The 16,853-nt window shown below is 38.4% G+C and overlaps 1 protein-coding gene across 1 annotated transcript in view; it reads left to right on the top strand.

Moving 5' to 3' along the window:
• The window catches only part of atp13a3 (ATPase 13A3), a 241,614-nt gene that overhangs the window by 87,428 nt on the left and 137,333 nt on the right, over nt 1-16,853 (top strand). The gene's annotated exons all lie outside the window — the stretch shown is intronic.

The raw sequence follows: 16,853 nt of genomic DNA, 5'->3' as shown, positions 1-16,853 counted from the left end.
GCAGCGAGGTCCAGCCATCAACTTCTGTAACTCCACCTCAAGCTACACCCACAATCGGAGCTCATTTTTCAAGTGAAGCTGTTTTAGAAGCAGAGATCCGCTGGGTGATTAAAGTGGCCCTTTCCAAATATTCTTTCAATTCCTGTTCAGATATGGGTTCATTGTTTCACCTGATGTTTCCAGATAGTGAAATTGCCCAAAAATTCTCATGTGGTGCAACAAAAGCAGCGTATCTGATGTGTTTTGGCCTTGCACCATATTTCAGAGACAAGCTAGTGAAAGACATTAGACAGTCCAACTGCTATACCATTTTATTTGATGAATGCCTCAACAAAATAACACAGACCGAGCAGATGGATGTGCTTGTGCGGTACTGGAGTGATAATGAAGAGAAGGTAGTTGTGCATTATCTGGACTCCCAGTTTCTAGGGCACACACAATCAGAGAAGCTTGTTGAGAGCATTAAAGTTTCCCTCTCTCCTCTTGATCCAAGCAAGCTCCTGCAAATCTCGATGGATGGACCAAGTGTCAGCAAAAAAATTTTTGAGATTATTTGAAGAAGACAGGTCTAAGGAGGCCCCAGATATTAGAAGCTTGATAAACCTAGGAACCTGTGGTCTTCATACAGTTCATGTAAGCTTCCAACAAGACGAGAAGGAAAGTGGATGGAAGATAGGTGACAAACTAAGAGCCCTTTGGCAGCTTTTTCATGACACACCAGCCAGACGGGATGACTTTATTGAAATTACCAAAACATCAACATTCCCTCTAAAATTCTGTGCTCACAGGTGGGTGGAGGACTTGCCAGTGGCAGAGAGAGCACTTAAGATGTGGCCACATGTTGAAATATTTGTCGACAATTACAAGAAACTGACAGAGTAAAATGCCAACGTCAACATCATACACTGTGGTCAGAGAGGCTGTTGGTGCCCCCCTTTTTGAGGCAACCGCTGCCGTGTCAACAATTCCGGAGAGAATGTGTAGCCTTCCAGTCCGCAACAGCAAAGAAACTGCTGGACAAATGCCCTTTGAATTATGCAGCAGTAAGGCACATGGCATGCCTAGATCCAGTAACTATGATCAGCGATAAAAAGCGTGCGATCTCCATGTTTGAGAAGCTCTTGCAGCTGCTACTTAACGCCAAATGGCATACAGCAGAGGACTGTGACCAAATCCTGAGTGAGTACAAGATGTTCCTCACTGAAATGGTGCAGCACCATAAGGAGGAATTTCAAGGGTATAGAAGTAGCTCCTGTCGGTTGGACACATTCATGGGAAGATTTGCTGGTGACAAAGCAGAGTACGCAATTCTGTGGAAATCAATGAAAGACCTGTTCACATTGTCACATGGGCAAGCAGCGGTCGAAAGAGGGTACTCTGTGAATAAGGACATGCTGGTTACAAATCTGAAAGGAAGGACTCTGATGTCTCTTCGCCTAATCCAAGATTCTTTGACTGGTGGCTCATTTGATGGAGTATTGCCAAAGCCCCTCTTGCAGCATTGCAGAAATGCCAGGATGCGATATGTCCAATACCTTGATGATGAAAAAAAGAAGAAAAAGGAAACTGGAAATGACAAGCAAAGAGAAGAGCTCCGCTCTGAAATCACAAAAGTGGCAGCAAAGAGACAGAAAATAATCACTAGTATTGAGGCAATGCAGGAAGAATAAGATGCAATGGCAGAGAAGGCTGAGAAAAAACAGGACTTTACACTGCTCACAAAATCTGATGCCTATCGTAAAAGTGTCGCTGAAAAAAAGAAAGAGGTCATCAGTCTGGATGCAGTTTTATCAGACCTCAAGGAGCAACACCAGCATTGTTTCTAAACCTAGGCCTACACCAGATGCCTTTTTCATAGGTTACACTACAGTGACTTATAGATTGTTTGTTTTTTTTCCAATATACTGGAGTTCAGGCTCTTATCCTTTGTTCCTAGTATTCTTTCTAGTTTAACCAAGTTTTCAACTCAGGAATTGATGGCAAGGCTATCATGATTTAAAATGGATGTATTTTGCTTCTTTTCCCACAAAGATACAGTAAGTTCATTATTATAATCTTTGTCGTTGACTTATGCAAATTCTACAGCTGCTGTATTCCCAGTAAAGCTACCAGTTGAAAGTTAACTCTGACTTTGTCGCGTGCCAATTGTTGCATATATTAGTGTTATAGGCATCATACACATGATATAGGCAATAAATTGGCTTTATGCAGTTTTGTTTAATACAGACATTGTACATAAATTTATTTGATACAAACAATGACATAATATGTAATATGCGAGTAACTTTTACTGAAATTAGGTCAGTATGGTAGCCTATTTCATGGTGTGATCAACAGCTCTATACTGAACATTATGGAATTGCTCAGTATATGTCAGTGTTTGGATAGTTTTCCACAATCCAAGAGGCATTTATTTCTTTAACACTAGAATTACCAGAGCCTACGAAAAAACTCGTAATTCCGTCCTTTGTATTCTAAATGTGCTGATAAAGAGAAGCTTGGAGCAGCCGGCTATTCCATCCCCCCACCAATTTAGAACGTGCACGAACTTCAGCTTGATTGAGTATCTGGGAGTGAAGTGGAGTTTTAGAGTGGAAATAATAGATCGTTGTTTGGAACACACGCATTTCATGTCTGTTCCGTTTCTACAGTGATCTGTGTCAACCCATTGTTAAAACAGAAACATTTTTTATATTCTAGTAGTAGATGACAAAATGTAGGCATAAACTATATAGTGTGTGAAGCCTGAAGTCCAAATAGCAAAGAAACATTTTCACAAGAATAACACAATTGCACTTTTATTCAAAAATATAACTGCAGAAACAAAAAGCCGCCTTAACATGCGACATTGACAGCAGTTTATTGTAACTGCCTCCGTGGTTCAATAGAATTGGTTCCCGCTTGGGAATTAAAAGGTCGCGAGTTCGATCCTGCGCCTCTCCGTTTTGAGAAGTAAACTGCTCTTAGGCTTACTATTTTAGAATAAAAGCATACATTTGATTTCAGTCTGTAACAGCCGGTGCAATTTATGATCCTTGTAAAGGTTAGTTTGGTTTTTTTTTATTCACTTTTCATTCTCTCAGTCGCGTTCAGAATCAATCCATACAACCCCGTCTTGACACGGCTGTTTTCACTAAAGATGCGCTATAGCTCTGCAGTGTACCACGATGCATACTAACACCCCCCCCAAGGTTCTGACACACAAACGCTGGCGAAGTTGCCTTCTTCGTATCTCACCGTTACTTGCTTTTCTTTTTATTCAGTTTTATTGAGTGTTCCTGCCAGTCCCCGCATGTTGCTGTATGCTGTTTCTTTTTTACTTCAGGACATGCAGAGGAAAGAATGGTAAAGAGCAGTAACTTCGGCGCTATATGCAATCATCAGACACTCCCCATCTGCCCGTGTCGTTCAAACACAGGAACATATATTGGTGTAAAAGTATAACAGAAGTGCACTTTTATTCAAGTGCACTTTTTCCATCGCCTTTTCCTGTAAGAAGCAATGTACACACTTCTCTCTATGCTGTGGTTTCTATTACACACCTGAAAGAAAGTGTATGACTGTATGATCAGATCCTGTCATGAATTTCCAGAAAAAGTTCCTGGAAATGTCCTGGAAAATGATTCCTTAAAAAGAGTGGCAACTAAAGTAAACTTTAGTGTCACTGTACACACATTTACAGTATACTATTTTTCTTCCATTGTACGTATTTATTGCTGGTGGCCTCTCTATCGTAATGGCTGTAACATACGGTATGTGATATCGGAGACGCTCGATATCTTTAAAATAATATTTAGGTTTTACTGTACCGTAGATCCCGTTATATAAGCCGAGAATTTCATCCTAGATTTTTGGCTTGGAGTTTGGGGGTCGGTTTATACAACGAGTATCGTTTCAGATTCAAGATTTCCAGCGCAATGCCGGTTTTGCCGATGAATACGGAAGTAAATAATGACGAAACCACAGAGCCATCTTTCAGATGAAAAAGTAACTTTGCATGCCGGTACTTTAAATTAAATAAAGAATTTATTCAAAAAAGTGTTTTAGTTGTTGATTTTTTTAATAAAATTTATAATAAATTATCGGGAAGTTTAAAATGAAATTTTTTGTTTTGATTTACGATCGACATCTTGCATTACGAAACGGATGCGGTCACGTGTATCCGCTTGCGCGATTGTAAACAAACAACCAAGAGCGTTAGTAGCGTCAGTTGGAGCCCATATACATGTGTTTGTGGATGTAATTGCAGTGATTTACCTATATATATAATTCATTAAGACCATGCAAGCAAGACACATAATTGCTAAGGAAGGAAGAGAAGGTAAAAGTAAGCGATCGCAATCGAAACGAAGATGGACATTGTGTGGAAATATCTCCTCCCTTACTGCAGCCCAAAGATGTCAAATTAAATGGTGAGTACAGTATGAAATTGTTTCTAGAATAGAATGCCTTTTATTGTCACTATACGCAGCTACAATGAGATTAAAAGCAGCTCCTTCAGTGCAGAAAAAATTTCTGTATGGGGCTTGTATGGTTGTTTTTTAGCTTTAGCATAACGGCGGATCTGTGGCCCGCTTCTGCTTTCTTTCCCTCCTCCGTCTGTGTTGTCTTCTAGACCCGACAACAATCCACGGAGAACCCGTTGGTCTCGCTATGTTGTCTGGGATGTTGTGCGTGTGATGAAAAACACTCAAAACAGATGTCTGGCTCTGGACACCGATGTCTATAAGGTTCTGAATGGTGTAGCGGATGTTCACCAAACCGATCGTGCACAAACAAGGACAAAAAAAAGTACAAAAACAACAAAAAAGTGCACTGAAAAGGAGAGCCCTGAGCTGCTGCGACCATGCGTGCCGCCATGCTCCTAGCTTAATCAAAGTAGGCTAGGCACTTTTTATAACTTTTTAGTTAGTACATTAGAAAAATTATTGGTGTTTTGGTAAATTATGCACATTATATTATATATCAAAAATGCCGCTAGTCTCAAATTCTCGCCGATAAACATTATAAATATACCCGAAGAGACACTTTTAAGGAAATTTAGAAAATTTTGCTTGGAGAAGGGGGTCAGCTTAAATACCGGTCATCGGCAAATACATGTAATTTAGTAGGTAGAGAAGGGGTTCGGCTAATATACCGGGTCGGCCTGTATTCCGGGATCTACGGTATATAAACAGTGTGTGTGTTTTCAGAGTGTACCAAGCACCTTCCACACTACTCCTAAACCAATTAAACTACGTAACTCACAAAACACTAACCACTCCTCCTCGCCCAGACACTTTGCTCCTCTCCCACCCAGCACAGCTCAGCGTCTGGACTGAGGCACTGTCCTTTTATAGCCCCTGACCCGGAGGTGTTCCTGTCCCATCAGTCCACAGTTCCTTATTCCTTCCGGGTCAGGGCAATCAGTCCTTTCTTCAACCCGGGAGCACGTCGTTCCTTCCCGTTTTATATATATATATATATATATATATATATATAATATATATATATATATATATATAATATATAATATATATATATATATAATATATAATATATATATAATATATAATATATAATATATATATATATATATATAATATATATATACTAGCAAAATACCCGTGCTTCGCAGCGGAGAAGTAGTGTGTTAAAGAAGCAATGAAAAAGAAAAGGAAACATTTTGAAAATAACGTAACATGATTGTCAATGTAATTGTTTTGTCACTGTTGTGAGTGATGAGTGTTGTTGTCATATATATATATATATATATATATATATATATATATTTACACACACACACAAACATATATATATACATATATACACATACATATACATACACACATACATACATACACACACATATATACACACAAATACATATATATATATATACATACACACACACATATATAAACATATATATACATATACATACATATCTACATATATACACACACAGCTATTTCGATCGTTGCAATACGCTGCTTGTTAAAACGGATAACTCCCGCTCTTACGTGCAAGTCTGCGTGGATATTATGAACTATCGTATTTGTTCAAGTTCTATTTAAATTTTAAATAGAAGGAATTTTTATTTAGTCGACAGAAATATCTTTGGTAGGAATGGTAAAACAGACAGGAATATTATTCCTGAATAAATCAACTCAAACCTTAAACAACTTATAATATTTTGCTCTCCATAAAATATATCCTGTCTAAATTATACAAGTTAGAAATAAAGTAAACATTAAAAGAACAAACATTCAAATTTCTTTACTCTTATGTAATTTTATATAAAAAATAAACTTAGATTTTAAATATCCCAAAAGATTTTGCTCTCCATAAAAATATATCCTGTCAAAATTATACAAATTCAAATATGAACATGCTGCATAACAAAACCTGGAAATATAAAGAAAATGTGTTCCTTTCAGCAATAACAAATCAAATCATTCAGTTGTCTTTGCTCATATGTCATTTTAGATCTGGACGCCTGGCATCTTTTTTTGGCAACAAGTTCGTTTATGTTTGGTGTGAGGTTCTGTGTTGTGGAGATTCTCAGGATGGATTGCAGGTGCTCATCAGTGAGGCGACTCCTGTGTGCTGTTTTGTTAGTCTTTATCACTGAGAAGAGCTTCTCACACAGATATGTGCTACCAAACATGCACAAGGTTCGAGCCGCATGTAGACGGACTTTTTTTGTTCTTCAAAGTCACCAAAGCGCCGTGCAAACTCAGTGCGCTCAGTTTATCAGCAAAGTGCGTATTTGGGAACACCGTAGTGACGACTTGGTTTAACATTACTTGGCAACAGGGAAAGTGGGGCAAATTGCACTGGTGCATTTGTGTCTCCCATAAAAGCAGCTTCACTTGAAATCACTTTGTGATTGTGCACGGGTAAAAACGTCCGCTGAAGTGTCAGATTCTTATTTAATTCTGCTGTTTTCTGTATCTTCTGAATTGCATTCAGGTTACCCTGATGCAAGGCAGCTGAAGCGCTGCATTATGGGATCTGTAGTTTATTGTGTTACCAGCGCTTCATATACCCGGCTTTAATAACAATAATACAGTATATAAAATGATCTCGGGGCGGATATAATTACACGCCGGGCGGATGTGGCCCGCCCTTGAGTTTGACACATATGGACTAAATAGAACTTGAAAAGATATGTTTTTCAAATGTGATCGCAATTCAGATAGAGTTGACGCGCACTACAGCCTGCATGCCTCAAGGGGTCATCCTCCCCTCGCTCTTACTTTTTTACCGTTCATCTAATGAATACACTGAGTATGGCTTTACCAAAACAATCATTGATGGTGAATAAAGTATCCATTATTCGAGTATGTAGATCGGGATATATATATATATATATACATATATATGTACCCGCGTATCGCAGCGGAGAAGTAGTGTATTAAAAAAGCTAGAAAAAGAAAAGGGAACATTTTAAAAATAACGTAACATGACTGTCAATATACAGTATTTGCTTTGTGAGTGTTACTGAGTGTTGCTGTCATCAAGGATTTGATTATCATTATTTCTTTCAATCAGGTTCGTATTTGTAGGATGTGTTGTGTTCAAGTTACATTCCGTGTTTGTCAATCGTTGTAAAGATGACAGGTTTCATTCATCGATTCGTTTCTTACTGCATCAATAAACAGCTCGTCTTCTTCTTTATCTGAGACCTGACACACTGCATGCACGGGTTTTTTACACTGTCTTCCTTTAGCGGGACATTGACTTTTTCCAACGTGTGCTTTGTTTCCGCAGTAGCTGGATTTAAGAATATGCTTGTATGTATCAGACGCTTCATATTTTTTGCTGCCTTTTCAATTGTGTAATTCGGTTTTTGTTCAGCGCTCTTTGGAACTGTTGCTTTTTATCTGTGCACTGCGTCAGTTCACGTGAGCCACTCGGTGTACATGCATCGAAGGTTCCCAGCTGTGTTGGTGCCATCTCGTGCTATGTCCATGGCTGTATTTAATGTTACCTTAGTCCTTTCTCTCGCAGTTTCGCTGAGTTTGTGTCAAACACCACCCTGACCATCTCATCTTCCTCTCCATAAGCACAGTCCTTCATCCGTGAATAGTTAGTGGGAGTTTGCAATTGAATTGCCGCTGACGGACGGCCTTATATGGGCAGGCACTAAATTACAAACGCCAGCGGAAGTCTGTCTATGAACTTAATGTAAAGTGTAGGTTTACATCGTGCTTTGTTTCCGAAGTAGCAGAACTCATGAATATAGTTGTATATGTCACTCGCTCGCTTCTTATTGTTTCGCTGCCTTCTCAATTATATAATGCATGTTTTCTTCAGCGCTTTTTGGAGGTCTTCCTGGTTTTCTATGTACTGTGTGATTACGTGGGAGGCGTGATGATGTCACACGAAACTCATCTCCATTACAGTAAATGGAGAAAAACAGCTTCCAGTTATGACCATTACGCGTAGAATTTCGATATAAAACCTGCCCAACTTTTGTAAGGAAGCTGTAAGGAATGAACCTGCCAAATTTCAGCCTTCTACCTACACGGGAAGTTGGAGAATTAGTGATGAGTGAGTGATTGAGGGCTTTGCCTTTTACTAGTATATATATATATATATATATATATATATATATATATATATATATATATATATATATATATATATATATATATATATATATATATATATATATATATATATATCTCTTCAGGATCTCTTTGTATACCACGTTGTCAGTTCAGCAGTCCGGTTGTAATATGACCAAGCTGTGCACTGAGATTACTTTTGAGAATGCAACGTATAGTTTTGTCCAGGAGGAAAGCATTGTTGTCTTAAATTAATGGTAACCTTTTGTAGGGTGTGTCCCTGAGACTTATTAATTGTCATCGCGAAGCAGAGCCTTATTGGAAATTTGAGGCATTTCAATTGAAATGGGAGATCAGAGGGTATAACGGTGATGCCAGGAATACATTCAGAGTGTGGCGCCCTGCTGTTTTTTTGTGTAGCTGCCTTCACACAGCTTTTCCGCTGCTTTATAAACGAACGCCATATAAGGCCATCGTTTCTCCTTGCTTTGCGGTTCTGTACTGTTTAATTGTTTGTTTATTACGATTCTTATAGTTATTGTATAGCTAATCAAGACTTACTTTACTGTTCTGGTACCCATTTCCTTTATTTAATCCGCGGCTTGTACGTTATTTTTTGTTCGTTTGTTATGATTATAAATATTTATTGATTCCCTTCTTTAGCTGACTGCCTGCTCATATAAGACGCTCCGCTGGTTTTTTGTGAAAAAGCCTTTACATAGCTTCTCCGCTGTTTTATAAACGAACGACATATTAAGCCATCACCTTGTCAATTGTGTAATGCGTTTTTTGAACAGGTTTGATGCTTGGAAGTGATCACTCGTACTGCGTTCAGTCAGTTCATGTGAGCTGCTCTCTTGTGTGATGTTGCGATGTCCACGGCTTTATTTAATGTTAGTTAAGACCCGGCACTTAAAAGTTTCTGGCTGCACTTCGGTTGTAATATGATGAAGCTGCACGAGCTCACTCTTGAGAATGCAACGTATAGTTGTTCAGGAGAAAAACAATCTTGCCTGAAATCAATGGCATCGTTTTGTAGGGTCTGTCCCTGAGACTTATTACTTGTCATCGTGCAGCAGAGCCTTACTGGAAATTGAAGGCATCTGAATTGAAATGGGAGATCAGAGGGTATAAAGGGGATGCGAGGAATACATTGAGTGCCTCCCACGGGCATCGAGCAGAAATCTATTATAGTATATGGACGAAAAAATAGGTTCCAGTTATGACCATTACGCGTAGAATTTCGAAATGAAACCTGCCCAACTTTTGTAAGTAAGCTGTAAGGAATGAGCCTGCCAAATTTCAGCCTTCTACCTACACGGGAAGTTGGAGAATGAGTGAGTGAGTGAGTGAGTCAGTGAGGACTTTGCCTTTTATTAGTATAGATAACCATACAAACATATGGTTTCTACTTCGCAGATTTTCACCTATCGCCTATCTGGAACGCAACCCCCGCGATCGAGGAGGGGTTACTGTATTGAGATTTATAAAGATAAATTGCTCAATTTCTATTTAGATTTTATGCACCGAGTTAAAAGATTATTTTTGACTTCAGTTTGTTCACCTGCTGTACTGTATGTGGCTTAATTTATGGTACAAAAATTAGGAATTTGATTTCTTCATCTTCAGATGTATTAGTTTTGTCGTGGGTGCAAATATGAATCAAATAGGTTTGCAGAGAATAGAAAAGTTTGGTCACCACTAATTTAAAGATTTATGACATATGATGTGATCTCCCAGGTCCCTTGTTCTTTGTGGAATGGTTCCCCATGAGGTGTGTCCACATCTCTGTCTTTATGTTTGTACCTCCCCTAATTCTATAAAGGCTAGGAAGATGCATTAGCTAATGTGGTTCTCAATGTTGGTGAGTTTTGTTTGTGATTATAATATCATTATTGTTTATTGTTTGCTCTGTTTAGGACTGCAATTATTGGATTCTGTTTTGTTTGTTATATATATTGTGATGGATGTCTGGGAAGAGTTGCCGGCCCTCACCCCCAGGCCGCCAGGAGGAGCTCTCCCGACAGCATGGACTTACCCAGAGTTTCAGCAGGGCCTCATGGACTTTGTAATTTTTATACACAGCCCTGCTGGATACCTTGGTGACCACAAAGAGTTGCTGTAGCGAGGCTCGTAGACGCTTATGTGCCCTATAACCTGGAAGTGCGTCCTGGTCACGTGAACGGGAGGAATGACGTACTTCTAGGTTGAAGAGAAAGACTTTTACTCTGACCTTGAAGTAGTAAGGACTTTTGGACTGTGGGGCTGGAACACCCTTGGGTCATGGGTATTAAAGGACTCTGGGAAAGCCCGAACACTGAGCTGAGTTGGGAGGCAGGGTGGCTAAGCGTCTCGGAGTTTGGAGGATTGGTTATTGTGATTATTGTTTATTGAGAATTGTGGAGAGGTGTGTGCTTTGTGCACTTATTTATAATAATAAATCAATTATTTGGACTTTTATCTGGTGTCTGACGTGTGGTCTGAGGGTACAAGGGAGCGAGAGAAGCTCTTATCTGTCACAATATGTAAATCCTCAGTTGAAATTGCATTGCTGTGTTTTTGTAAAGAAAACTGACTATATCAATTTTATTGCAGACAAGGATAACATGCAAGCTGCAAGTGAAACAACTTGCTTTTGAGTTTTAAATCTGAGAATGAACAGTGGGTTTTCTTTGAAGGCAGAAGAACAGATGGAATGTTGTACTTGGCCATGAGTAAAGTGACTTTGAGAAAAAAAATATGTTTTAAGTGCAGTTATATTGAAATGCTGCTGCATGTGCTGAATCACATACAGAAACTTGCATGCATTATATGTGGCTACCCGTCTGTTACTGCTGTCTCACTCTCCTCCAGACTAAGCAGTAATCACCTAAAAATAGCATGTATTCATATTTTTTCAATACATAAATAAAAAAAGACCATATGCTAACCTGGAAAGTGTTGTTGCTTTGTTTATTTCATTCAGGTATAAAAAACATTATATTAGCTCAACCTGAAATTGCATAGAATACATTGTCAAGTCTGCCATGTTTGTGAAAACATTGTCCACTGTGTGCCACCTCAAGTGTTCTCCTCGTTAAATTAAATTAATGCTGGTGATGTACTTTGTGTTCTAAGTTCTGTGATAACATTGCAGTGCAATTTCAGGTCAGTTTATTTGCATAGATAATATTTTTGTAGCTAACTGGAATACGTGGAACACTGGTTAATTTTCAGATTAGCTGATTATATTTTTATTAAATGTACTAAAAAATATGATTATAAGTGATATGTTTTTCTGTGATTATTGTATAGGCGTCAGGAGAGGAAAGAGAGACAGCAGTTCACATTTTAGTATCAATATACAATAACCTCGATTGGTTGGATTTTTCAAACCAAAAACTTGCAGATGCAGTCAAATGCATGCTTGAGGATAGATACAATGATTGACACCAGACTGCCGACATTCAGTGGTGTTGCTTGTGGTGTTAATAGGAAGTCTACTCACATGAGCAAGGAGAGACAGGGGCACGATATTCACACTGAGGAAATAATTAAAGATTTAAAAACACAATGTATATTGGTGCTTCTAGCGGCAAACTACATAACACAGAAGAGGAACTTATCCGTGGGGTTTTGTATACTTTGTCCTGGCAAGGGATAAACGTTTCTTAGTCTTTAAGCTCAGCCAGCTCTTGCTTTATTTCTATATTGTCTAATTGAACTGTCAAAGGTTGATATGTTAAGTGAGCCAAAATGGCCTGTTTTTGTGGCATATGTTGCAGGATTATATGCCAAGAGCACACTGCCTACCCATATTCTAGTTAGCCGTCTTTGTAAATCATAGTTGTACAGAGGTATATTATCCATATACAGTATACCTCAGCAAACAAAAGCAACAAAACAGTTAAATAAAACTGGAGAGGTAGAGGTTAGCTAAAAATCACACTATGGGAACTACAGACCAAATTACCAAAAAAAAAAAAGGAAAAACTTTTGTTATGATTGGGAATGTAAAAGAGGAAAATACTGAATACAGCATATTCAAGATGGGATAACCCTCCACAAGCTAAATCGGAAACAGTCAATTAACCTGTAATTGAAATTATAAACGGTATTTCTCTATCTGTTTAAGGACTAGTGATGTGCAAGTGATAGTTGCATTGGGCAGGATAGATTATAGTGTATGTTCATCCATCCATAACTAAATCCGCTAATTCACAAGTACAGTATGCAGTCTGGATCAATCCCTGGGCAGGATGTCTAACCACACAGGATGAACTAACACACACACACGGGCCAATTTAGCATCATCAGTTCACCGGTTACTCATGTCTTCAGACTGTAAAAGTAAACTAAAACAAACCCATACGGATCCATATGCAAATTCCACACAAAGAGCACACGGGAAGCAACCTCCAGACTTCTTACTAGGAGGTAGTAGTGCTATCACTGTATCACTGTGTGCCTAATTCTTTGAATATTAACATATTTGCATTTACTGTTGCCTTAAAAAATGATGAAAAGATACATTTTACTTGAGCCTTATTTTAGTAACATGTTGCATTGGGAGCGATTGGATTGCAGGACCTCCCAACCTCTCTGCCTAATGTCAGCAATACCACAAGTATGCATTTAGTGAGACTTCATTTTCTGCATTTTCCCATGGTTTGAAAGGAAAGGTGTTACTTTGGAGCATGGCCACATTTGTATGGTGATTAGGTCATGGATATTCCAAAAGGACATTTTTAAACCATACATGTTGATGGGAGGTGCTTGGGAGTGACTAAAAGCATGTGTCTGTCATGTGCTACCAAAGCTTGCTAGTGTGAGGAGATGGCTAGCTGTTAATCACCCTCCTAGTTATGTTCTTAATAACATTACCTTCACATCTCAAGTTGGCACTGTATTTTTTCATAACATATATTTCTTTATACAATTTGGCATGAGTTTGATTCCTTTGTCTAACCCAAGAACAAAGAATGAAAGGCAATGTGTAACATGATTGTACCACTAATCGCTAACTAACATGGTCACTCAATAATTATTCTTGCAATGAAATGTCACCTTTGTTCACATGTACGAGTTCTTGTAATAATGTTAGTTTTATGCATGTACTTTACAGTAATGAAATATGCAACTCCTTTAAACATTCATTACCAGTTTAAGTGAGAGATTATAAAGGTTGTTGTACAGTGTTACTTCTCCAAATTTCTCACTGTCAGAAGGGGTTCAGTATACACAGAAGCCTTTCAAACTTTGAGTGAAGGTTTCTTTGCCTTCGACGTATTTTGTTATTTCTGCTAATGCTATTCTAATTTTTGTTAATGCTTGATAGAAGCAGGCAGAGTCCTACAGAATACTGCACTAAATGGATTGATTTATTTTAGAAGGCTGAGTTCTATTTTTTTTTTTTTTTTTTTGGTCTGACTTTCATTTTGGACTTGTTCGAGAAGTGGTTTGCTTTTGCCTCCCTGGTTGGCCTGTTTAGACATTATGTGCTTTGAAGCATCCCTAATAGACTTTCCCAGCCATCACCAACAGCAAACTAGCCTGTAGGAGAGGCTGCACAGTGTTCTAGCATAGTGAGTAAAGCTGCAGCACCAACATTGTCTAACAGGACAGTCAATGGTATGACAGACCTCATTATGTATTGTCCCTTTTGAACATTAATTGGATCCAAAATTTCTAGTCACCTTCCTGGACAGGTACCCGGAATGGTCCACTTGGTCTGCACAGAAGCAATAAAATAGCACAAAATGAGTTTAAAGCTGCCCTTATACAGATAAAACTGCTGTGCTCTTCATCCATTCATCTCTCTGTCCTCCCTCTCTGAACTTTGTTTTTTGGGTTTGTGATCCTTTGTTAATGCAGATATCATCATTTGGTACCTCACAGTTCTAATCAATAAGCCAAAGTGGCAAACACATAAACTAAACACTGGGCCTGCTCACAAAATAACAGATTAGTACCAGTGCTTAGCTGTGAACCTTTGAGTCTCTATCACTGCCTCTCTGCAATCACTGCCGATTTCAGTTTATTAGTATATCACTATTTTTACCAAATGTACAGAGGTGTTGGCAAGGATTATTAGGGTACATATCTGCCTTTTTGTGGTAAATAAAACTTGGCATTGCTTCCACTGTGTTAATTGTTAATAAATAACAGTTTATTTACATGAGAATTTGGCAGAAACTCATGTAAAATTTATTTGAGTAACATTTTCACATATTATTAACACTAGAATTACCAGAGCCTACGAAAAAACTCGTAATTCCGTCCCACCTTAAATCGCTTTTTAAAATCGTTCACAGCTCTCCACCAGCGTCTTTTGTCATCTAAATGTGCTGATAAAAATCAGGCTGCAAGTAGCCGGCTATTCCATCCCCCCACCGACTTAGAACGTGCACAAACTTCTCCCAGCTCATGCCTTGATTGATTATCTGGGAGTGAAGTGGAGTTTTAGAGTGGAAATTTCACGTGTGTTCCGTTTCTACAGTAATCCGTGTAAACACATTTTTGAAACAGAAACGTTTTTCATATTGTAGTAGTAAATGACAAAATGTAAGCATAAACTATATAATGTATGAAGCCTGAAGTCCAAATATCAAACACTTCCACAAAAGGTACAAATATAATAGAACAAGTATGCTTTTATTCAAAAATATAACTGCAGAAAAAGCCACCTTAGCATGCCATATTGACACATACTTACTACAGCTACCACGGTAGCATAATGGTATCAGCCGCTGACTAGTATCCAAAAGGTCATGAGTTCGATCCCACATGGTTCAGTTTTGAGAAGTAAACTGCTCTTATTCTTACTATTTTAGAATAAAACACGCATTTGATTTCAGTGTGTAACAGCCAGTAATTTATGATACTTGTAAAGGTTAGTTTTTTTTTTATTCACTTTTCATTCTCAGTCTCAGTCGTGTTCAGGATCCTTCCCTACCCCCCATCTGAGAATGCTGTTTTCACATAAAGATGCTGTAGCTCTGCAGCGTACTTGTGACTGCATTCTCGTACCAATGCTTGCGAACTGAAGTGCCTGCGTGCACTTTTGTGGCATTACACGTCTATTTTTGAGCATGCCCGTGTCGCTCAAACACAGGAACATATGTTGGTGTACAAGAATAAAAAACAAGTGCACTTTTATTCTAGACTATAAGTGAAGAAAAATAAAGCAAGTTACAGTAGGCGGTTGATACGACAGCTTGCGTGGTGCAATGCTAAGAACTGCTGATTTCGATCCGTGCTATATAAAATCATCACATTCAAATATTAACAATTTCCACACACCCTTCCTACATTCACGACATGTGTACTTGTTGCAGTGTACACATCTCTCTGTGCTATGGTTCCTATTACACTGAATGAGCACCTGACATTGTACTTTCTTCCCTATATAAATAACATTCGAGTATAGCGCGTCTCCAAATAAATCACATTCGAGTATAGCGTGTCTCCAGATAAATCACATTTGAGTTATAGCGCATCTTTATGTGAAAACAGCATTGTCAGATTTTTGGGGAATCGTGAACGCGACTGAGAGAATGGAACTGAATAAAAAAAAAGACTGAAATCAAATGTATGTTTTATTCTAAAATAGTTAAGTACATGCAATATTATTTGAAAACGAACAGCGTCAGATCGGGTTTGAATACACGCTGCGACGCTGAACTCCCTGTCTATCTACATAGTAATAACAGTAATTGTATTATTATATAGGAGCTTCCCTGTCTGCCTATCATATAGTGCCTTTCCTTCCTACCTTCCTACCTATCTATATATCTATCCCCTTAGCTGTTTTTTATATATCTATTATACAGTGCCTTCCCTATTTATTTATATATCTAGTGCCTTCAGTGCCTGTTTGTCTGTCTGATTGCATATAGCGCTGAACTTACTGCTCTGTACTATTCTGTCCTCTGCATGTCCTGGAGTACAAAAGAAACAGCACCATACAGCAACATGTGCGAACTGGCAAGATCGGGGGAAAAAACACGCGGTCACTGATTACAAACCGCAAGATGAATGAAAGAGACAATATATGTAAAAACATCATCGCACTAATGCAATATTATTTGAAAACGAACAGCGTCAGATCGGGTTTGAATACACGCTGACGCTGTTACAGAAGGAGTCAGCTTATTCAGTGCAGCAGTTTCAACGCACAGTACATGCAATATGATTTGAAAACGAACAGCGTCAGATCGGGCGCATATTTAAACCCGGTTTGCGGTTTTTCACTCTAAAAATCAGTATTTTCTTAACTTTTTATAAAAGAAGGGAGAAAAAAATTTAACTTTTTTGATT

This window comes from Polypterus senegalus, chromosome 1 (assembly GCF_016835505.1).
Source record: "Polypterus senegalus isolate Bchr_013 chromosome 1, ASM1683550v1, whole genome shotgun sequence".
NCBI lineage: Eukaryota > Metazoa > Chordata > Cladistia > Polypteriformes > Polypteridae > Polypterus > Polypterus senegalus.
Note: the sequence above shows the minus strand (reverse complement) of the source record. Positions and strands in the feature narration are given on the sequence as shown.